Source organism: Saccopteryx leptura, chromosome 10, assembly GCF_036850995.1.
Source record: "Saccopteryx leptura isolate mSacLep1 chromosome 10, mSacLep1_pri_phased_curated, whole genome shotgun sequence".
NCBI classification, from domain to species: Eukaryota; Metazoa; Chordata; class Mammalia; order Chiroptera; family Emballonuridae; genus Saccopteryx; species Saccopteryx leptura.
Genome location: NC_089512.1, coordinates 32,002,905 through 32,026,277, shown reverse-complemented (window position 1 = coordinate 32,026,277; position 23,373 = coordinate 32,002,905). Strand labels below are relative to the sequence as shown.

Genomic DNA, 23,373 nt, shown 5'->3' with positions numbered 1-23,373 from the left:
AAAATAGATTATTGTTTTAATGTCACATCAAGTCATATCTCTACATAAGATTAGGAATCTCTTTTTATTTCTTTATATATTCTTTTATTTTGTTCAGCTCTACTGTGGTTTAATTGACCTCAATATAACATAATAAAATTGTAACACGCTTAAATTAACATGTATACCATGATTTGATTTATGTATAAAATGTGAAATGATTCCCACTATCTAGCTAATTAAGACATCCGTTACTGTGTACATTTATCTTTTTTTTTTTCTTGGTAAGAATATTCACGTTCCACTCTCTTAGCAAATTTCAATTATATAATAGTATTATCAACTATAGTTTCCATGTTAAATATTAGATTTTAGAATTTATTCATTTTTATAGCTGAAAGTTTATAACTTTTTACCTACTTTGCCTAATTTCTCAAATGCCTTCAGCCCCTGGCAACTATTTTTCCACTCTCTGTTTCTACGAGCTTGACTGTTGTTTTTTTCTCATTTACAATAGATTCCACATGTAAGTGACACCAGGCAGTACTGCCTCTCTGTACCTGGCATATTTAAGTTGACTTAATGCCCTCAAAGTCCATCCGTGTTGCAGGGCTTCTTTCTTCCTCATGTCTGAATAATACTCCATTGTAGATAGGTACATATCACACCTCCCTCACCCACGCATTCACGGAAGGACACTTAGGTTGTTTCCATGTATTAGCTATTGTAAAGAATAATGCAATAAACATGCAAGTGCAAGTATCTCTTTGATTCCCGCTTTCATTTTCTTTGGAGATATACCCAGAAGCTGAACTGGGAGATAATAGGATAGTTCTATTTTTTATGAAAGAGGGATGGTGGGGGGTGGGGGGGGAGAAGGGAGAGGGGTGGAGAAGCAGATGGTCACAGAAGTGCCTCCTGTGTGCCCTGACCAGGAATTGAACCCGGGACTTCCACCTGCTGGGCTGATGCTCTACCAATGAGCCAACCGGCCAGGGCCTTACAGGTAAAGTCCTTTTTTTTTTTTTTTTTTTTTTTGGAGAGAGGGAAGAGAGAGAGACTGAGAGTGAGAACAAGGGTGGAGAAATAGAAGGGAAACCATCTACTCTTAGTAGTTATTTCTTATATGTGCTTTGACCAAGCAAGCCCAGAGATTTGAACTGGCAACCTCAGAGTTCCAGGTCGACACTTTCTCCACTGTGCCACCACAGGTCAGGCAGTAGTAGTTCTACATATTTTTAATTCTAAAGGAACTCCATACTGTTTTCCATACTGCCTGCACCAATTTACGTTCCTACCAACAGTGCACAGGGTTCCCCTTTCTCCACAGCCTTACCAGCACTTGTTATTTCTTGTATTTTTACTGACTGACATAATAATAGGTGTGAGGAGATAGCTCCTTGTCATTCTGATTTTCATTTCCCTGATGATTAGTGAGGTTGAGTATCTTTTCATGTATCTCTTGGCTATTTGTATATCCTCTTTGAAAAATATTCAGTTAATCTGTGTATATTTTAATCAGATTGTTTGGGTTTTTTGCTACTGAGTTGTGTACATTCCCTATATGTTTTGAATATTAACTCCTCACCAGCTACATATCATTTGCAAATATCTTCCCCTACTGGTAGGCTACCTTTTCATTTTGTTGAGGCTTCCCTTGCTTTTGCTGCTATGCTTCTGGTGACAAATCAAAAATATCATGACCAGGCCTGATCAGGCGGTGGCGCAGTAGACAGAGCATTGGCCTGGGATGCAGAGGACCCAGGTTCAAAACCCTGCAGTCACCAGCTTGATCACGGGCTCATCTGGTTTGAGCACAGCTCACCAGCTTGAACCCAAGGTCGCTGGCTTGAGCAAGGGGTCACTCACTCTGCTGTAGCTCCCCATGATCAAGGCACATATGAGAAAGCAATCAATGAACAACTAAGGTGCCACAACAAAGAATTGATGTGTCTCATCTCTCTCCCTTCCTGTCATTCTGTCCCTATGTGTCCCTTTCTGTCTCTGTCACAAAAAGAAAGCAAGAAAGGAAAGAAGAAAGGGAAGGAGGGAGGGGGAAGGAAAAAAGGAAGGAAGGAAGGGAGGGAGGGAGGGAGGGAGGGAGGGAGGGAGGGAGGGAAAGGGAGGGGAGGGGAAGGAGGGGAGGGGAGGGGAGGAAGGAACAAAAGTAAGGAAGGAAGGAAAGGAAGGTAGAAAGGAAGAAAAGAAAGAGAAGGAAGGAAAGGAAAAGGAAGGAAAGGAAGGGAAGGGAAGGGAAGGGAAGGGAAGGGAAGGGAAGGGAAGGGAAGGGAAGGGAAAGGAAAGGAAAGGAAAGGAAAGGAAAGGAAAGGAAAGGAAAGGAAAGGAAAGGAAAGGAAAGGAAAGGAAAGGAAAGGAGGAAGGAAGGAAGGAAGGAAGGAAGGAAGGAAGGAAGGAAGGAAGGAAGGAAGGAAGGAAGGAAGGAAAGAAGGAAGGAAGGATTGAAAAAAGGAAGGAGGAAGGAGGAAAAGAGGGAAGGAAGAGAGGGAAGGAAGGAGAGAAGGAGGGAGGATGGGAGGGAAGGAAGAAGAAAGAAAGAAAGAAAAAAGATGGCCAGGAAAGAAAGGAAGGAAGGGAAGGAAGGAGGGAGGAAGGAAGAAAAGAGAGAGAGAGAGAAAGAAAAGATGGCCAGGACAACTTCTTCCAGGAGTTTTATGATTGATTCACGTCTTTCATTCAATCTTTAATACACTTGAGTTTTACATGTGGTATAAAACAGAAGTTCAGTTTCATTCTTATGTAACTGGCTATCCAACTACCCCAAAACTATTTAGGGAAGTGACAACCCTTTCCCCATTGTTTATTCTCGGTTCCTTTGTCATAAATTAACTGACCATATATGTCTGGGTTTATTTCTACCTTGTACCATCAATCTCTATGTCTGCTTTTATGACAATGCCATACTAACTTACTATAGCTCTTTAATATAATTTGAAATCATAAAGTACGATGCCTCCAATTTTGTTCTTCTGTCTCAAGACTGCTTTGGCTATTTTGAGGCATTTTCTGGTTCCATACAAATTTTAGAATTATTTTTTCAATTTCTGTGAAAAATACCATTTGACCATTAATAGCAAAATCATTAAATCATAAATTGCTTAGGGTGGTATAGACATTTTAACAATATTAATTCTTCCAATCCATAAACACAGAATATCTTCCCATTTATTTGTGTTTCAATTCCTCTCATCAGCGTCTTATAATTTTCAGCGTACCAATATTTTTCACTTTTTTAGCTAAATTTATTCCAACATATTTTATTTTTTCCAATGCAACTGTAAATGGGATTGTTTTCTTAATTTCTCTTTCTTGCATTTCATTGTTATTGTATAGAAATGCAACTGACTTTTCTATATTGATTTTATATTCTGTAACTTGACTGAATTCACATATTAGTTCCAGCAGTTTTTTGGTGCAGTTTTTAGGGTTTTCTATATACAATATACCTCTGAAAAAAAAGTTTACTTCTTCTTTTCTGATTTCGATGTCTTTTATTTCCTTGTCTTGCCTGATTTCTCTGGCTAATAGTTTCAGTACTATGTCAAGTAAAAGTGCGAAGATTAAAGAAAATCATTCTTTGTATATGGGGGACATTACCTTGTTCTTCATTATTGTAAAAACACACTGATAAATAGCCCAAGTAAAGGACCGTCAGACCCTTGGGGAGTGGGGGAAGGTGGTGAGCTTGGCATTCTTTTTTTTTTTATGACAGAGACAGTGAGAGTCAGAAAGAGGAACAGATAGGGATAGACAGGAAGAGAGAGAGAGATGAGATGTATCAATTCTTCATTGCGGGCCCTTAATTATTCATTGATTGCTTTCTCATATGTACCTTGACTGTGGGGCTACAGCAGACTGAGTGACCCCTTGCTCAAGCCAGCGACCTTAGGTTCAAGCTGGTGAGCCTTGCTCAAACCAGATGAACCAGCTCTCAAGCAGGCGACCTTGGGGTCTCAAACCTGGGTCCTCCACGTCCCAGTCCGACGCTCTATTCACTGTACCACTCACTTGCCTGGTCAGGTATGGGCATTCCTGTCTTTCATAATCTTAAAGAAAAAGCTTTCAGATTTTTACCACTGAGTAGGACACTGGCTGTATGCTTGTTGTAAATGGTCTTTATTATGTTAAGGCATGTTCCCTCTATACACACTTTGTTATTTTTATCATAAATTTTTTTTCTTTTGGCCAACAGATGCTTTTCCTGCATCTGTTGAAATGATCATACAATTTTTACATTCTATTTTATTTATTTTTATTTTTTCATTGACTGAGAAGGAGGGAGGAGAGAAAGAGAAAGGGAGAGAGAGAGAAGAATCAAAGTCGCTGTTCCACTTGAGACAGGGGAAAAAAGAGCATCAATTTGCTGCTCCACTTAGTTATTCCATTTAGTTGTCTACTCACTGACAGCTTCTCTTACATACCCTGACCAGGGGATCGAATTTGTAACTTCAGTACTGCAGTGTAAATGCTTTATCCCCAATATATTGATTGATTCACTGGGGAACAAATTTTTTTCATTTTCTGTTGCACGAGGTCTAAGAACTTTTTCTATATATTGCTGCATCGCTGATTCCAAATCTGAAATCCGTTTTTTGGTGCATGCTCTAGCTTTTATGCAATTTTAATTTTTGTTACAGTTTATGGCATGCATTGGTTTTTAAGTTGGAGTTAAAGGCAACAACTCTTGGATTGAATATAACCACAAGGCAATTAATGTTTTACAAACATCACTTATACATAATTGTAGTTGTTTTTAAATGTAAAAAATTATTATCTTAGGCCCTGGCCGGTTGGCTCAGCGGTAGAGCGTCGGCCTGGTGTGCGGGGCATCCGGGTTCGATTCCCGGCCAGGGCACATAGGAGAAGCACCCATTTGCTTCTCCACCCCCCCCCTCCTTCCTCTCTGTTTCTCTCTTCCCCACCCGCAGCCAAGGCTCCATTGGAGCAAAGATGGCCCGGGCGCTGGGGATGGCTCCTTGGCCTTTGCCCCAGGTGCTAGAGTGGCTCTGGTCACGGCAGAGCGACGCACCGGAGGAGCAGAGCATCGCCCCCTGGTGGGCAGAGCTTCACCCCTGGTGGGCGTGCTGGGTGGATCCCGGTCGGGTGCATGCGAGAGTCTGTCTGACTGTCTCTCCCCGTTTCCAGCTTCAGAAAAATACAAAAAAAAAAAAAAAATTATCTCATAAAAACACTCTCTTATTTTGTTTTAAGATTGAATCATGGCTTCTTCTAGTAGGCGTAAATGTAAGAATAGTCCTGACACCTTCTGTTATATATGTGGCTGTTACACACTTCAACGTCAAAGGCGCAATATTTCATCATTTGTGACACGTGCATATATTGCCTATTTTCAAGTTCCCCTTGGTGATCAAGACAAGAATTGGGCTCCTTATATTGTGTGTCATAATTATGAGGAAATGCTTCATGACTGGACAAAAGGAAAATGCAAAAATGCCTTTTGGCATTCCCATGGTTTGGCATGAACCTAAGGACCACAGCAGTGACTGTTATTTCTGTCTGATCCATACAAAGAGCATCGGCAAAAAAAAAAACGGCATATGATCTCATATCCTAATATTCCTTCAGCAATATGACCTATCCCACACTCTAAGACACTCCCGGTTCCAGTGTTCAATGGTTTTATTTCTTCTAAGGACAAAAAAAGTGAACATGGTGATCAAGTGTATTTTGATAAGATGCATGAGGAAATGGTTGTAGAATCTGAAGGGTCTTCTTCTGATGCCAAGCAGTCATTAACCCCTCAGCAGTTTAGCCAAACCGAATTGAATGACTTAATAAGAGATTTGGGGTTATCAAAGAAAGAAGCTGAGTTATTAGCCTCCAGGCTTCAAGAAAAGAATATACTTCACCGGTCAGCTAAAGTATCCCATTTCAGGAAGCGTGAACAAGTTTTTGAGGACGTTTATTCCAAAGACAAACACTTTGTTTACTGTCATGATATCAGTGTCTTCTCAGCCAGCTAGGTGTTACTACTTACAGTCCAACAGAATGGCGACTATTTCTTGATAGCTCTAATGGAGTCTGAAATGTGTTCTCCTACACAACGGTAATGTTTATGCAGCGGTTCCAAATGGTTATTCAACTCATCTGTGAGAAGATTATAATGACATAAAAATTGACCTCGACTTTCTGAAGTATGAGGAGCATAACTGGATCATTTGTGTGGATCTTAAAATGGTAAATTTCCTGCTAGGACAACAGAGAGGTTCCACGAAGTGTCCTTGCTTTCTGTGTTTGTGGGACAGCCAAGCTCGGGAGAAACACTGGACACAGAAGGAATGGCCGAAACGTGAAGCACTGGAAGTAGAGATGCAAAATATTGTGAATGAACCTGTAGTTAATCGAGACAGGATCATTTTTCCCCCACTTCACATCAAACTTGGCTTAATGAAGCAGTTTGTTCATGCTTTGAATAGAGAAAATGAATGCTTTCAACATATTATTTCTGCTTTCCCTGCCTTGTCTTTTGAGAAGATAAAAGCAGGTGTATTCGACGGACCTCAAATTCGAACCCTAATACGTGACGAAGAATTTGCCAGAAACATGAATAAGGAGAAGAAAGCAGCATGGCAGTCTTTAGTGGAAGTTACAAAGAACTTCCTTGGCAGCATAAAAGCAGAAAGCTATGAACTTCTGGTTCAAAGGATGCTGTTGGCTTTCCATGACATTGGATGTAACATGAGCGTTAAGATTCACTTCGTGAACAATCAGTCACCTTGATATGTTTCCTGAAAAATCTTGGAGCTGTTAGTGATGAGCAGGGGGAACACCTTCATCAAGATCTGAAGACAATGGAAAAGCATTATCATGGGCGATGGGTCAGAAATATGATGGCAGACTACTGCTGGAGCATCAAACGAGATTGTCCTCAACAAGTACACAAACTCAAGAACTAAAAATGCAAATTTTTTCCTGATTAGAATTTAAATAAGTTTGTGCAAATTTTATGATTAAAATAAGTATTTCAATATGTTCTATTTCAAAATTGTAGACAAATCTTGATGCAATCATATCTTTTAGAGTATTAGTGTATTTACTGCATTATATAAATTATTATATTTTCACAAAGATGATGTCCAAGAAGATATTCTACTTCATTATGTTAAACTAAATGTTAAAAATTTTACAAGAAGATGAAAACCTAAAATCTTGAACTGCAAAAAAAAAACCCTGTAGCTTACAGAGAAAAACTGTCAGATTTGAGATCAGCACACTCGAATTAGGTAAGAACAAGTGTTTTTGTGGATGCAACAAAAATTTTGTTCCCCAGTGTTACGGATGTTGAACCGTCCTTCTATCTCTGGAATAAATCCCACTTGATCATGGTGTATGATCCTAATAATATACAGGGTGGGGCAAAAGTAGATTTATAGTTATGAGTACATGGAAAAGTTTATTTTTGCATTATTTATTAATTTTTGAATTATTTTCGATATGAACAAATGTAAACCTATGTTTGCTCCATATTGTTTTGGTAAATTCAGTTCATTGTGGTTTACTGAGGATTTTCCATCTATGTTCATCCGGGATATGAGCCTGGAATTTTCTTTCCTTATAGCGTCCTTATCTGGTATTGGTATCAGGATAGCGCTGACTTCATAATTGATTGTGGTAGTAGTCCCTCCTCTTCTGTTTTTTGGAAGAGTTTGAAAAGTATTGGCATTAAATCTACTTTCGATGTTTGACAGAATTCACCAGTGAAGCCATATGGTCCTGAAGTTATTAAACTATGGATTCAATGTCCTTATACTTATAGTAACTGGTCTGTTCAGATTATCTATTTCTTCATCATTTAGTCTTGGAAGGTTACGTGTTTCTAGAAATTTATCCATTTCTTCTAGGTTGTCCAATTTGTTGTTATATAATTATTCACAGTAGTCTCTCAAGATCCTTTGTATTTCTGTGGCATCAGCTGCAATGTCTCTGCTTTCGTTCCTAATTTCGAGCCCCGACTTTTTTATTAGTATCCTACCCCGAGTCTTGTCTATTTTGTTTATCTTTTTAAAAGAAACACCTTAGATTCACTGATAGTTTTTCTTGTTGTTTTAGTCTTTATTTCATTTATTATGGTGCTTTTTATTTCCTTTCTTCTACTACCTTCGTACTTACTTTATTCTTTTTCATTTCTAGTTCCTTAAGGTATAAAATAAGGTTGCTTATATGAGCTCTATTTTTCTCAGTGTAGGAGTTTATCACTATTAACTTACCTCTTAGAAATGCTTTTGCTACATTGGATTAAGGATAATTTTTATCTTCTTTATATATATATATATACACACACACACACACACACACACACACTAAACTTTCTAAAACAACATGTTAATTTTTTTTTTTCAGCGAGAGGAGGGGAGACAGAGAGACAGACTCTCACATGCACCTTGAAGGGATCCACCCAGTAAGCCCACTAGGGCAGTAGTCCCCAATCTTTTTTGGGCCACGGACCGTTTAATGTCAGAAAATATTTTCACAGACCGGCCTTTAGGGTGGGATGGATAAATGCACAGAATAAAATTATGCGACCGGCATAAAAACTGTGGTATTTTAAAATATAATTGTCGAACTTATGGTATTTATTGGGCTAAGTTAAAGGAGGAACGAGCATGTCCTCATTATTCAGGCTGTATTTAAATTTGTTATTCTGACAACGTTTCATGTCTGACATCAATATGTATGTATGTAATATGATAGGTTCAGGCTCGCTACCAATCATGAACCTACGACAATGAAAATAAACATGAATCCTCTGTGTACTCGTATGCAACTTTATTAGAAGCGTCCTCTTAACATCGCACCAACAACATAACACGATTGCCTCCAAACACTTTCCAGTCGCTATGGTAATGTTTAAACATGCCTTAAAAATAAGATACAACACAAAAACAAATGTAAAGTGCATGAAAAATACAACTCCCCATTTGTTATGAATATTATAAGTTAAGGGTTATTTATTATAACGTTTATATAGAATGAGAGATAATAGCCTATCTCTCAACAACCATAATGCTAAATCAGTGGGAGCCCTGAGCTTGTTTCTCTGCAACAAGATGGTCCCATCTAGGGGTAATGGGAGACAATGACACCCGAAGTGTGTTGCTTATGTCCAGTCTATTCCATAATTTTGTTTTGGTTGCTGTCACTGCAGAAAATCTCACTTCACACAAATAGGATGTTGGAAATGGCAACAGGATTTTTAGTGCTTTTGTGGTGATCTCGGAGTATTCTGCCATAACTTTAAATCAGAAAACGGCAGAGTTGTAGTCTCGAACATATTTTTAAGGCCGCCGTCATTTGCGATCTCCAGTTGTTGATCCTCTTCTTGCATAGACAGGCTGGATTCACCTGGTTTGTTGACAAATGGATCGCAGATCCATTCCATGGCAATTCATGGGTCTTTTGCGGTTGGGAAGTAGCATTCAAACTCTTTTAAAAGCAAATACAGGTGATCGTGCACCAGCTGGGACAATGAAGGCTTGGGCTCAGTCTCTTCCAAAATTCCCGCGAATGTTTGAAACATGTCAAATATACCCCTGTTCACGCGTCATCCCCACAAATCCAGTTTGGCTTTAAATGCAGCTACTTTATCTGCCAACTTGAAGACAGTTGTCATTTTCCCCTGAAGTGACTGATTGAGTTCATTGAGGAGGTTAAATATGTCGCACAAGTAAGCGAGTTTTGCGACCCATTCCTTGTCACTGAAATGTGCTGCTAGCGGTTACTTTTTTCTGAGAGAAATCTCTGCAGCGGCTCTCATAATTCAAACATTAGGGCCAGGGACCTCCTTCGGGATAACCATCTTATTTCTGTGTATAAGAAAAGGTGTCTGTGCTTCACGTTCATTTCCTCACAAAGCTGCTCGAACAGGCGCAAGTGAAGGGCGTGTGCTTTGATGTGGTTAATAACTTTAATGACATCATTCAATATGCTGTTAAGTTCCGGTGGTATATTTCAGCTAGCCAGCATTTCCCTGTGAATGACACAATGTGTAGACTCGCATTCAGGTGCAACCTCCTTAATCTGAGTAGTTAAACCAGACATCCTTCCGGTCATGGCAGCAGCTCCATCTGTGCATATGCCGACACAAAAAGACCATTTCAGTTTTCCTTATAATATAGGCATCCAGCGATTTAAATAGTCCTGTGGCTGTGGTTTTGGTTGGCAATGATAGTGCACATAACATATCCTCATGCACATCCTCTTGATAAAGATAACGCACGTAAACAAGAAGCATTGCCTTGTTGTCAATATCTGTAGATTCGTCAATCTGGAGAGCATAGCACGGTGATTTATTAATCCTTTCCAACAATTGTGATTCACTGTGTCCTCTGCTGTTTCCTCAATGTGCCGTGTGACAGTGGTAGCCAAAAGAGGCATATGTATCTTTTTAACCGCAGCCTCTCCTAGAAGTTCACGACAAATGTCTTTAGTGGCTGAAAGGATCAATTCTTCACCAATGGTGAATGGCTTCTTAGCCTTAGCAATACGATTAGCCACCAAGTATGATGCTCTCAGTGCACTCACATTTATTGATGTAGTGGCCACCAGTAATTGTTTCTGTCCTTCTTGTTCATGCTTTTTTCTTTCGAAATACTCAGAAGGCTTGTCTTTTAAAGTAGGGTGCTTGGCCTCCAAGTGGTCTCCAGCAGTTTTGAAGGCTTCATTGCCTCATTACTTAGCTGGTCGCCACATATTATGCAGAGCAGCCTTGGTGCGCGAGAATCACCAGTTGTGATAAATCCATACTTCAAGTAGGATTCCTGGTATTATCTGTTAAATGAAGCCTTCTTTTTCTTCAAGGTTGTAGGTTCTTCTTCTGTCTCCTCACTGGCCCTTTTTTCACTTCGCAAAAAAACTTTCGATGGAATTTTGGTTTTCACTCATTTTGCTAGTTTATGGGTTTAATTTTAGCGGCAACATATCACATGACCGAGACAAGCGTCAAGAGTGAGTCTTAGATGGATGTAACAGAGGGAATCTGGTCATTTTTTAAAAATAAAAATCGTTCAGACTTAAATACAAATAAAATGGAAATAATGTAAGTTATTTATTCTTTCTCTGCAGACCGGTACCAAATGGCCCATGGTACCAAATGGTACCAGTCCGCAGCCCAGTGGTTGGGGACCACTGCACTAGGGGACACTGCTCCATTGCTCAGCAACTGAACTCTTCTTAGTGCCTGAGGCAGGGGCCATGTAGCCATCCTCAGCACTTGGGGCCAACTTGCTCCAATCGATTCATGGCTACAGGAGTGGGAGGGAAAGAGAGAGGGAGGGAGGGAAGGAGGGAGAAAGGGAGAGAGAGAGAGAGAGAGAGAGAGAGAGAAGTAAGAAGGAGAGGGATGGAGAAGCAGATGAGAGCTTCTCCTGTGTGCTCTGACTGAGAATCAAACTCAGGACATCCAAGAACCAGGCCGATGCTCTACCACTGAGGCAACTTTGCTCGGGTCAATATATTAATTTTATGAGAAAAATGCCTGAAATTTATTAAAATAATAAAATTGTTCAGTGAAATAGGACTAAGCTTATATAGAGGACTGAAAAAGTTAAAAAATGTTTTAAGCCAAGATTACTTAATGAATTCAACATCCATATACAATTTACATAGATGAATCAAACCAGAAGAGAATAAAGGAATATACACCTTACTATATGGGATGATTGCATCAAAGATCATCCCCCATTCAAATGCTGACTTTTATTCGCACCAGTTCTTACTATAGAAGAACCAACCAAGAGCTCTGGTGTTTCCCCACAGTTACCCAGTTCTTTCACCAAATCCTATGATAGCTTGTGCTGAACGGAGGGAGATGAGCAGCAGAGAGGGGACGGGAGAAAAGCAGCTTGACAGACAGAAAACAAATTGCCTGATTCCATTTACCTATCTAAGAAGTACAGTCATGAGCAAATACACAAATGATCTGAGGCATGGTTTGGAAATTACAAAAGTGACCTGTTATTAAATAGGGAAATAAATTTAGTTATAAGCACCCATATGTATTAAATAAAATAAACAACACATATAACAGAATAGAGCACTGCACACACTTCAGGTAGTAAGGGTAAAAACTGTTTTAACTTCTGTTTTGGTTTCATTGTACATTTAGACCTGTGAGAATGGCTCAGAAATGTACTTTTTATATCGTATTATGGATTTTGGTAAGAAAGGTAAAAATATATATAAATGCTACCTGAGATACCTTCAACTCTAAGTTCAATCATTCTAATTTTGCTACTCCTTTAACAGATTTAATGAATGTCAGGAAGGGGATGAAGAAAGGGAGAAATAGAGTAAAGAAGAGGGAAAGAGAAAGATACAAAAAGCATTCCCTAAGGAAAGTGCTAAAAGTCTGCTGGTTGGAATACATTTTAAAGTCCTCTAAAGGCTCAGATAAAAGAGAAACAAAAAAATGAGGAAGGAAAAGATGGGAGGCTGCTGAATAGTTATGAGGTAGACAGAAACAGTTCAGGTACTGTGAGTAATTGTGTCAGAGGGCATCATTATCTCTGAAGGATCCCACAATCTAAAACCTGTGGAAATGTACACACCCGTACATGTGCGCGCACACATATTTTTGTACGTGAATCTATGGAACACATTACTATAGTAAGGGCACTGTTATGAAATAAATGCTTATGTCCCCTCCAAAGAAAATTCATATGTTAAAATCTGAATTCCCAATGTAATGGTATTAGGAGTGATGCCTTTGGGAGGGGATCAGGTCATGAGGGTAGGGTGTACCCTCATGAATGAGGTCAATGGCCTTTTAGGAAAAGACTCCAGAGAGCGCTCTCATTCCTTCCACCACGTGAGGACACAGCGAGAAGTTGGCTGTCTATGAACCAGGAAGTAAGTCCTCAACAGACACAGAATCTGCTGGTACCTTGATCTTGGACTTTCCAGCATCCAGAACTATGAAAAATAAATTTCCACTGTTTATAAGTCACCAGGTCTATGGTATTTTTTTATAAAGCCTGAACAGACTATTAATAATATACAATTTTTAAATGTATATTTTGAATAAATATATGCTTACCTTTTAGAAGAACTTTATAGATCCACAAATCTAACTGACAGTTGAAAATGCATGCTCTTGTTATGGGTCAAAGATGACTTCGGGCTCAGTACAACAGAGTTCTCCAAATACAAGTCTTGGTTGGCTAACAGGAATTAAAGAAGAAACAAGAAATAAAGATCAACAGTTCTCCTTCAACTAAGTGCTAGATAAACAACAAACACCTATAAAAATACAAATAAAATAGCTTCATACATTCTTATTCCAGAAGGAACTCTAAACCAAAGCAAAAATGCAAAAGATAGGGTGAAAAAATTTATGTCATAATATTTTAGGTTCTTAGGGGACAAATGTTAGTCTCCTAATTAATAACTCTTCCTGTTACCGATTTTAACTCCAGGAAAAAAGGAAGTCATTTTATAATACCTAAAATAAAAGGCATTATAATACCCCCCAAAAAGTCAAAATACTTCAATATAAAACAAATCATACAACTTCATTTCATTGTAAGACATAAAAGTATTCAAATAACACACTTTTAATACATAATAAAATAATATCAAGTATTAAAATCATATAAAATATGGAAATTTGACATTTGGAAACAAATGTGAAAAAAATTTCCATTGAAAGTGGATTTGAAAGCATTAATAAGATATAAAATTAAAATATAGACATATCGGTGTGGCAATATTATTTGTGAATTAAAAAATAATTTCCATAGCCTTTTTGCTTAAATATCTTATCAACTTTAATAATATACTTTACTAGTCACATTTGACACAGATATATCTCTACATAAAATCTGGAAGAATGACAACTGAATTATTAAGTAGCTATCCAATTTAAGTAAAGAATAATAAATTACTAAACATATTATCACTCTCCTCTAGATTTCATTCTCTATTACTTTCCTCCCAATAACCTATTAGAGCTTATCAGTAGCTCAGCATATACACAAAAGGACAACAGTAATTAGGCAATATAATGTAAAACATAAATCAACAGCAAAGAACTGAAAAATATTAGGATAACAGAAGTAACAAATCTACTGAGATTCAAAAAATTAATTACTTAAAACACATTTTAGCATCATATACTACAAAAACAAAATAACAAAGTAGGATTTCTGAAGAATACAAATAAGTATAGGACTGATCTCTAAACAGAGTTCCAAAAAATGTTTTATGCTCTTGTATTAAATAAAATTCATGTTTTGTTTAAGAGAATGATTTATCACATTCTAATGTAACATTTCCTTATTTTAACTTTCAATCTTATCTGAAAAGTTATAAATAACACATTCTAAATTATACAATATGTATGGAAAACAGCAGCTCCTTGGACAGCAATATAATCACTTGGTTTTTCTAGATGGTTGAAATAAAGTCACTAAACCACTAAAATAAAGCATGTTTCTATTTCTCATCTTTCCCTTGTAAAATACAGAGCATTTTTATTCCACAAATAACTCTTTAAAAGTAAAATACATTCAAATATTCTTCAAATATTTCAACATGTTATTTGATGAATATGTTTATGTAACACAATATATATTGTCATATTAACATGTCAATACTTTTCAGAAAACAATGTCTATTTCTTAAAAAATTGTGACAGTAACCAAAAGAAAAACTGACACTGCAATCATTGTCCTCAATAGTTGTAATTTGTTTTGCTTCTAAACACACACTTTATATCGAGGTCAATTGTATATTTTTTACACTGCCAGGATTGTAATTTATTTTCTTGTTCTGACAGGATATGTCCAATAAAAGACCTCAGTGACATACCATCAGAGAAACCAAGAGGAAAGAAAAAAGATCTCCGGCAGAATTAGGAGACATGAAGACTTGTCTGTACAGTGAGACTGCGTGAGACACCAGACTTCCTCAGCAATCCATATGTAAAAGGAAGGTTCACAACAGTCTCACTGAAAGGATATACCAGTTCTTTTTCTAGTTATTCTCTATGGAATTGCATAAATACTGAGAAATCTAGAAATAGACATACACATGCACATATCAGAATTATTGTCAGTGTATAAGTTACTGCTGCCCTGGGACTGAAATAATTTATGTAACATCTGTTTCCATATTTTTCTAATTTTTTCCTTAATTAACATGCATATTTAATGCATAAATGCTCAGACCATCTCTTTTTTTCTGCTGACTCTGCCTCTTTATTTTTGAAGTTGCATATTCCTAGAGAGAATTCAGGATAGATGGAAACCAAATCTTATTGAAAGCACTAATTTTTAAGTATAAACAAAGAACTAAACCAATTTTCAAGAAAATACTAAAATCTTAAGGGTTTTCATAAGAACATGTTCAATCTGCCAACATGTCATGCAGTAAATTAAGGTGCAAATACCAAAAAAGCACCATAAGAACATAATTCCAATATTATATTAATCTTCTTGATTTCTCTTTAACTTTATAAGAGCTGAGAAACCTATTACGATATTTATGATTTATTGTCTATGTAAGTTTCAGTAATGTTTTAAAATTTTTATGCTTCAGGCAACTAACATAAATGAACACATTCCAAATAGTCAACATCAAGAAGTATGTAACCACTATTTCTTTTTTGAATTCTAAACTTCAATGCTGTGCAGATGCAAGGAAAGTGGGAAAGCTTTTATTTTAAAACTCGTTCAAGAACAATCAGCCTCTGGAAGCTCTTAATCTGAACTGGGGAATTCAAAACTCAAAATACTACTTATATTTAGTTTTAATAGAAAAATTAAAAATAGAAGCTGATCCAGCCAATGCTATAATAACTAAAGAATACCCAGATAACAACTCTTAAAATGCCAACAATGATTCTAGCTGTACTTACCTCACTTTAGGATTAATCACTTTGTATTTAATTGCCTAATGTTTCTCTTCTGTTGTTAGGGCTGTTTGTAGACATTGAAATTGTCTCAGCCTAGAAGGTACATTTTATTTGGGGAAGCAGACAGCAGTACTCAATAACCATGCAAATTTATCATTGCAAACAGAGAAAAATGCTTTTAAAAATACAGGAGGTGGGCAGCTATGAGATTGTCTAACAGGAAACCGATTTAGCCCAGAGATCAGACTGGAAAGGTGTGGGAAGTGTTCCATTCTGGGCACAGCAAGTGCAAAGGTTTGAAAGCAGTTATATGATAAGCACACTCAGAGTCAAGAAAGAGAAGCAGAGAGGCCACTCACTACTAGAAAGGGAATGTATATGAAACAAAATGAGATAGAAAAAATCAATAAGGCTAAATTACTAGAGGATTTTAACTAAGGTATGGCAAAAAAAATGGTATGTTGAAGAAATATCAAATTTGGCTTAATTATGGAAAAGAGCAAGTGAGGTGTAGGGAAGGAGTTAGATGTGAGATGACAGTAGCTTAGGTTAGAGTGATGGTGATGAATGAAATTGAAGAGGAGGCAGAAAGATTTATGAGATAACAATTAGCAGAACTGGTGAAAGATTGGATTCTGTGGAGGATGCAGATGGATATCAATTCCACTCGCTGATGCACACGCCCCGAAAGAAGATCAGTTAGGGGGAAGAGTCCAAGCTTAGTTTTGGACGTGGTAAGGGGTAACCTATTGAAGATGTCACGCAGGCATTTCCATGTAAATATCTAGAGCTATAAGAAGGACCTGGAGCTTAAGGAATGCTCTGAGCTCAAACCAAATCCAGAATTTACCAGGATACGAGTAGTAAAATCCCATCACACATCCAGTATCTTCCTTGTGTCTAGCTATCACACCACATTAGAACAGGAAACTATATATTTCATAATTTGACAAACTCATTTGGCCTATAATTGGTTAATTCCACAAAGCATTATTCACCTCATATTAAGTTACTGAAAAACAGCCATCCTTTATTGGATGCCCACTCTGGGATCAAACTATAAAAATATGCTGCAGCACTCTAAAAATATGTTCTATCATTAATCCTCACAATAACCTTGGAGATTTAACAATTACTGTGCCTACTTTTCAGATGAGGGCACTGAGGTTTAGGTAAGTGTGGAGTTGCTAGTAAAGCCAGCAAGTGATAGAGGCATATTTCCAATCCAAGGTTACCTGAACTCACTCACAATTCATGTTCTTTCCACTAAATAGGAGGGTAGCATATACAGTGTCAAGAGTCTGGGCTCTAACATAAATCAACCTCACTTTCAATACTGGTCCCAGAAGACCGCTTAAGCACTCTGACATTTCCTCACCTGCAATTTTCCCCTTACTAGTAAGTACTGATGTTTTAGGGAACTATTGAAGCCTCTATCACAGTCCATGCAGTTGTGTATCACCATGAACATGACATGTGTGTTCACCGAGGAGTGTCAGTCAAGAGAACTCAGAGCAGAACTTAAGACCGACCCTGGAGGCTTTGGAAATTTCACAGAAAGAACGTGGAAGGTCTTCGGGTACAGCCACATCAGTTGGCTCACCCCTGTTCTTCCCCAACCAGGGAAAAGTAGCTTCCAACAGAAGAACTGCCAGGAGGCAATATCCTAAGAACTGCCAGGAGAGAATTCAGTAGTGGTTCTAAAAAAATAGTGAACATAGCCTGACCAGCTGGTGGCGCAGTGGATAGAGCGTCAGACTGGGATGCAGAGGACCCAGGTTCGAGACCCCGAGCTTGCTAGCTTGAGTGCGGGCTCATCTGGTTTGAACAAAAGCTCATCAGCTTGGACCCAAGGTCGCTGGCTCAAGCAAGGGGTTACTCGGTCTGCTGAAGGCCCGCGGTCGAGGCACATATGAGAAAGCAGTCAATGAACAACTGAGGTGTCGCAACGAAAAACTAATGATTGATGCTTCTCATCTCTCTCCGTTCCTGTCTGTCCCTATCTATCACTCTCTCTGACACTCTCTCTGTCTCTGTTAAAAAAAAAAAAAAAGATAGTGAACATAAAAATCACCTGAGACGCTTCCTAAGATGCAGATTCCCAGGCAGCCGCTCCCTCAGGTTCTGACACAGCAGTGAGGAAGGTGACCCTTCAATCCTTCTACAAGACAGCTACCAGCAGCAACCACCATCCTTTCTTCAACACATAATTTTTAAATTATTTGTTAAACATACATATTACTTAATTTAGTCCAACTAAACTACTTAACCTAGTATTAAAATTTCAGATATTCTTCTGAACAACTACTATCAAGGTTCCTTTTCAACAGAAAGAGGGATGATTAAACAACAACAGTTTTAAATATCCTCCATCAAATCTGATTTTCCTTAATATAGATTTCAGTTTATGATTAAAGTATATGTCATTTGTTTGTTTGTTTATTTATTTATTATAGAGATAGATAGATATATTGAAATATACCAAAAGACATAGGAATGTTTAAGAAAGATGAGTGTTCATAAGGAAAATTTTGTTGCAGAAATTATCCTTTGGTTAAATAAAATATATTGTGGATTAGGAAAATATATATATACATGTATGTCAGAGGATCCAATACATTAATAATTACCAAAAAATGAAATAAGAGTTTACATATAAGACTGCTCAGTGTTTACATATGCCAATGGATGCTAACATACAATAGTAGCAAAGCAGCATTCAGGATAGAAAATGTCTACTAATTTCTAGACTCTTCTGGTTACTAAAAAATTAAAGTATGTCCACCTTGTCTTCTACATGAACCATAACTGCCACTATGGAAGCATACATTCCTTTCACTGTCCCAGTAGCTCCAATTACCCCAACATACTGGCCCAGTGTGTCAGGGCTGCTAGAATAATATCCCAGTAGCTCAGAGATTCTAACAAATTCCAAATTCCAACCTTTCACCCAAAGTAACAAAACTGAATTTTTAATTTTTAAATTTCATAATGGATGTTATTCTTTAAAGGTTTATCAGTGAAGCTAAAAGTGGGACAGCTGAAGTTTATTACATAATGTTTAAAATTCAATCCTCTGAATCAAAGAAAAGACCCACTCAGGTTTGACGCTTTGTTTTAGTTTTTGCCCCATGACTTATAACAGGCTGTGATAGGGAATAAAAAGTTAAAGATAATAAAGTTGCTTGAAGAAACAGCTTTAGCAACCATAAAGTCAATCCTCTACTATGATACTGGCGCTTATATGGAATATGTCACTTAATGCTTCGCCTTCATCCCACACCTCTCACCAAGAAAAAGAAAATAGGTAAGAGGAACTTAAGGACACAAACATGTCCAAGATGTAATCACGAACAAATGATAAAACTGAAGTTTGAACCCAGAATTTGAACCCAGAGTCTACAAGATCTTATATAATGTTACATCAATTAAAGACAACTATGAGTGCAACTGACCTGACCATTACTCACTCTTTCATGAATTCCCTTAACTTGATATATCTTTATATAGACAATAAACCAAAACTACTGACACAGTATAAATCTGTTCCTCAGGTCTTTATGGTAAACAAAAAATTTCCAAGTTGTCCTAATAAACCGTATATTCACTTCCAAAATGATGTTTCACTGCATAATAGTATATAACATTATTTTCTCCCAAACAGTTATGCCCATTTTTCACTAAACAGTTGGTACCAAGTTTTATCCCACACTACTCTAAGCACTAGATAAAACAGAAACTAATGTACATACAATGCAAAAAGAGAACTTTCTGTGATATGAAGATTATATCTTTCAGTATTTTTCCTTATGCCATCAAGATAATGTCTCTTCTCTAAATCCTGGTTCCATTTAGCATCAAGCTCTGGATACCAAATTCAAATTAGCTTAATAATAAGACACAAATTAGCCTCAATTCCTCTGCTTAAATGAACCAAAAGATGTTTTTCTGAGTGTTGCGTTGAGCACTTGAGTTTCAATCCAATCTCAAAGACCAGTCTAAATGCCTGTGACAAGGTAAAAAATTCCAGTAACTGTGTCTCCCCTAAGCAAGCTACAGATCCAACCTGACTGCCAAGAGATGAAAAGTCCCTTTACTTTGTTAGTTTTTGTCCATTTCATGTGGCAGATACAAAGCATAGGACTTTTCAAAACAGAAATCATTTATTGTACAATAAGAACAGAAACAAAGTATTCCCTTCTTTTACGTATGTTCCTGTAACTACAAAGAAAATAAAATTTTTGAAGTAATTATTTTAGATAAAACAGGCTGAAACTTTAAGCACTATCCATAATTTTATTTTGTATTCTAAATTCTCAGTTCTAGACTTATTAAATTATTTAACATCTCATTAACTACTCCTCCTTATGTTATTCCATTTGTTTCTGAGTTCTTTTTTAATCTATTTATTGCCTTTTAGTCACATCACCTGCCTGTCACCTTTTATCCAATAAACACTGCAATTTATCTTGTGCAAAAAGAAAAACTTGAATCATACTTAACTGCCATGAAGAAAAGTCTATGAAAAGCAGTCAATGTCCCAAATTATTCTAGAATTCTAAAGAAATTTAAGTTCTCTGAAAACAAAAGTAGGCAAAACTAAAACCAGAAAAAGAACAGATAATAAGTTAGCTTTAAAAAGGACTCAATTATTTAAAATCTACTTTTTCTGCTTTGTAGTTCATGACTTCCCCATCACTTACTTTAGTACTCAACTACTGTTTCTTTATTAATCTCACTGCCTATTATCTGCTTCTCAAAAGAAAATAAAAGATATCTAAACTGGATAATGTTGCTAATCATTAGCAGCACAGAAGATCTCTGAATCAATTACTGGGTACTTAGCATTTTAGAAAGATAATTCCCATGGAGTAATAGAGCACTAACAACCAGACTAGTATCACAGCTAGGCATATGGAAGATTGAGACAAAAAAAACATGAGGAAAATGGTGGTACCTAGACATATAAATGGAAGAAAAATAAGTTTAGTAAACTCCCAGGGTTTCTAATCTAGGGGTTAGGCAGAGTATTTGTGCCACAAAAGGAAGAAGAAAAAAGGCAGGAGGAGAAGAAGGTAAGAACAAAGGCTAAGGGAAAATACACCTACTATATCACTGATCACCGCAAATATTGATATATACCTACTTCATTATCCTGCACCCCAACAGAGACATGTTGAGGATAAAAGAAGGAATGAATGAATGGCCTCAAATTTTAACTTTACTAATTTTTACAACATTAAGTAATTTGAACTCACGGACTAAAGTGAACTTTAGAAAACAGCTCTTACCCCTAATTCCACAAGTAGTGGAGACTTCACTTTATTTTAGAACATCTCCTTATCTCTAAACAACACTACTGCAAGCCAAGAAATATCTCCAATTGAGTGAGTACTTTCTTCACATAGTTGCCCCTGATTCATTTAGCTCACTTTAAGCTACTTACACAGAAATAATCCAGCTGAATATTAATGTTTGCATTAGGCTACTTGTTTAGGAGGTTTGATACTAATACTCAATGAATACCAAAAAAAAATCCAATTAAAAAATGGACAGAGGACCCAAATACACATCTCTCCAAAGAGAACAAACATATGGCAACAAACATGAAAAATTTCTCAACATCACTAATCATCAGGAAATGCATAGCAAAACCACAATGAGATATCACTTCGCATCTGTCAGAATGGCTAGCATAAAAAAACCAACAAACAGCAAGTTCTGGTGAGGATGTGGAGAAAAGGGAACCACTTGTTGGCGGGACTGGAAATTGGTGCAGCAACTCTGGAGAACAATATGAAGATTCCTCAAAACATTAAAAATAGAGCTGCCAAAACCCAACAATGGGTTATTTATCTGAAGAAAACAAAAACACTAATTAGAAAATATATATTCACTTGTGTTCATTGCAGCCTTCTTTACATAGCCAAGACAAGAAGCAATGTAGGCATCCATCAATAAATGAATGGTTGAGCCTACAGGGCATTATGCTAAGTGAAATAAGTCAGAGAAAGACAAAACCCCCAGCATTTCACTTACATTGGAATCTGAAAGAAAAAAAAAAAGAAGTAAACAAAACAAAACAGATACAGCCCCACAGATACAGAGAACAAGCTGATGGAAGCAGAGTGGGAGGAAGGGTTTAAAAAAACAACAAGAAAATCACACTCTAGTAAAATAAATACAGTAAGATCGCACATACATCAGTGTGCTCTCAGTCTACTACCTCAATAAACCAGCGTGAATGCATTTACTTGACTAATGTCATCCCTTTGCTACTCAGAATGATAACTTCTTAAATGTAGTCTTCAAAAACACTTTTAAAATATGTAAAGATTCCAAGCAAGATTCTTTCTCTGGTTTTATATTGCAATAAAATGTACAAAACTAAATAAATTCAAAGTTTTGTAAGAATAATGTTCTATGAGGTTAAAAGACTACAAATTTGTGAAATGAAAAGAAAGTCATAAATATGATATTGTAAACAAAAACTTTTGGTTTTAACCAAAATGGGTTATAAAATTGTTTTTAAAAATTAATGTTTTTTATTATTATTATTTTGGATACTAGAAATTCAAAAAGAAAGAAAAGAACCCTGAGGCAATTTGTTATTACTCCCTAGGCGTAGACCCAAATAAAGTACCTGATTCTTAGGAAATTAAAACAAAGTCAGTCAGTCTTTTAAAAAATGATCCTGTAAGTCTTTTGTGTTTATCTTTATAGTTACATCTGTCATCCAACTGAATGGGATGAAGACAGGACAGCAAGGGCATGGTTAAGTACCACGCTTCTACAGGGACAGAATTCACTAAAGCTACTTCAGCCTTTATAAAAGCAGCTAACTCTATTCGGTAGTAATCTTTCCCAGTCCTCTGCATTGAACCACTCACAACACAAGCTGAGGAAACGCTAGGCCATCTCCCACAGCAGTATTCGTGGAGGGGAAAAAGCCCTAAAGTCTAGGTTACCTAATCTAAAATTGTTGCTACTTTTTTAAACAATGGACTAAATACTCACTGAAATACAACTTTATTTCATTGAAGACATTTAGAAGTGTCCTCATCTGAAGACTACCGACATGTAAAATGTACTTTTAAACTTACAACTGTCCTTCTGAGCAATGCCTGGTGATATACTACTTTCTCAGGCCATGAATCTTAGGGTGGCAGCGAGGGTGGGTGGATGTTGCCCTAAAAGTAATACTCGTCTTTGTGTTTTTTAGAAAATGTCATTTTATTTACTTCCCAGTAACAGCTCTATACAAACATATTATTATTGTCATTATTCCCACTTGCACAGATGAAAAAATATAGGCATTGTTAATTAAATGTATTTCATATCACACAGTTAACCACGGGTATTTAAGCTCAGGTCTGTGACAGTTCACAAACCATATCCTTTACAAAGTATCACCACGCCTTCAAGTATACCGATGAGTGATGTAAGTCAAAACCACATGGTGAATTAAGTGATTTCCTTATCTCCATTTCACTGGAGCCCTTGGA

At 37.0% G+C, this 23,373-nt stretch overlaps 1 protein-coding gene across 3 annotated transcripts in view; it reads right to left on the bottom strand.

Moving 5' to 3' along the window:
* Positions 1 to 23,373, bottom strand: part of TBC1D5 (TBC1 domain family member 5) — a 495,717-nt gene that overhangs the window by 373,128 nt on the left and 99,216 nt on the right. For all 3 annotated transcript variants that reach the window (XM_066350480.1, XM_066350479.1, XM_066350482.1), the window contains exon 3: positions 13,052 to 13,175. The gene's annotated coding sequence lies outside the window, so the exon portion shown is untranslated. The remainder of the gene's footprint in view (positions 1 to 13,051; positions 13,176 to 23,373) is intronic.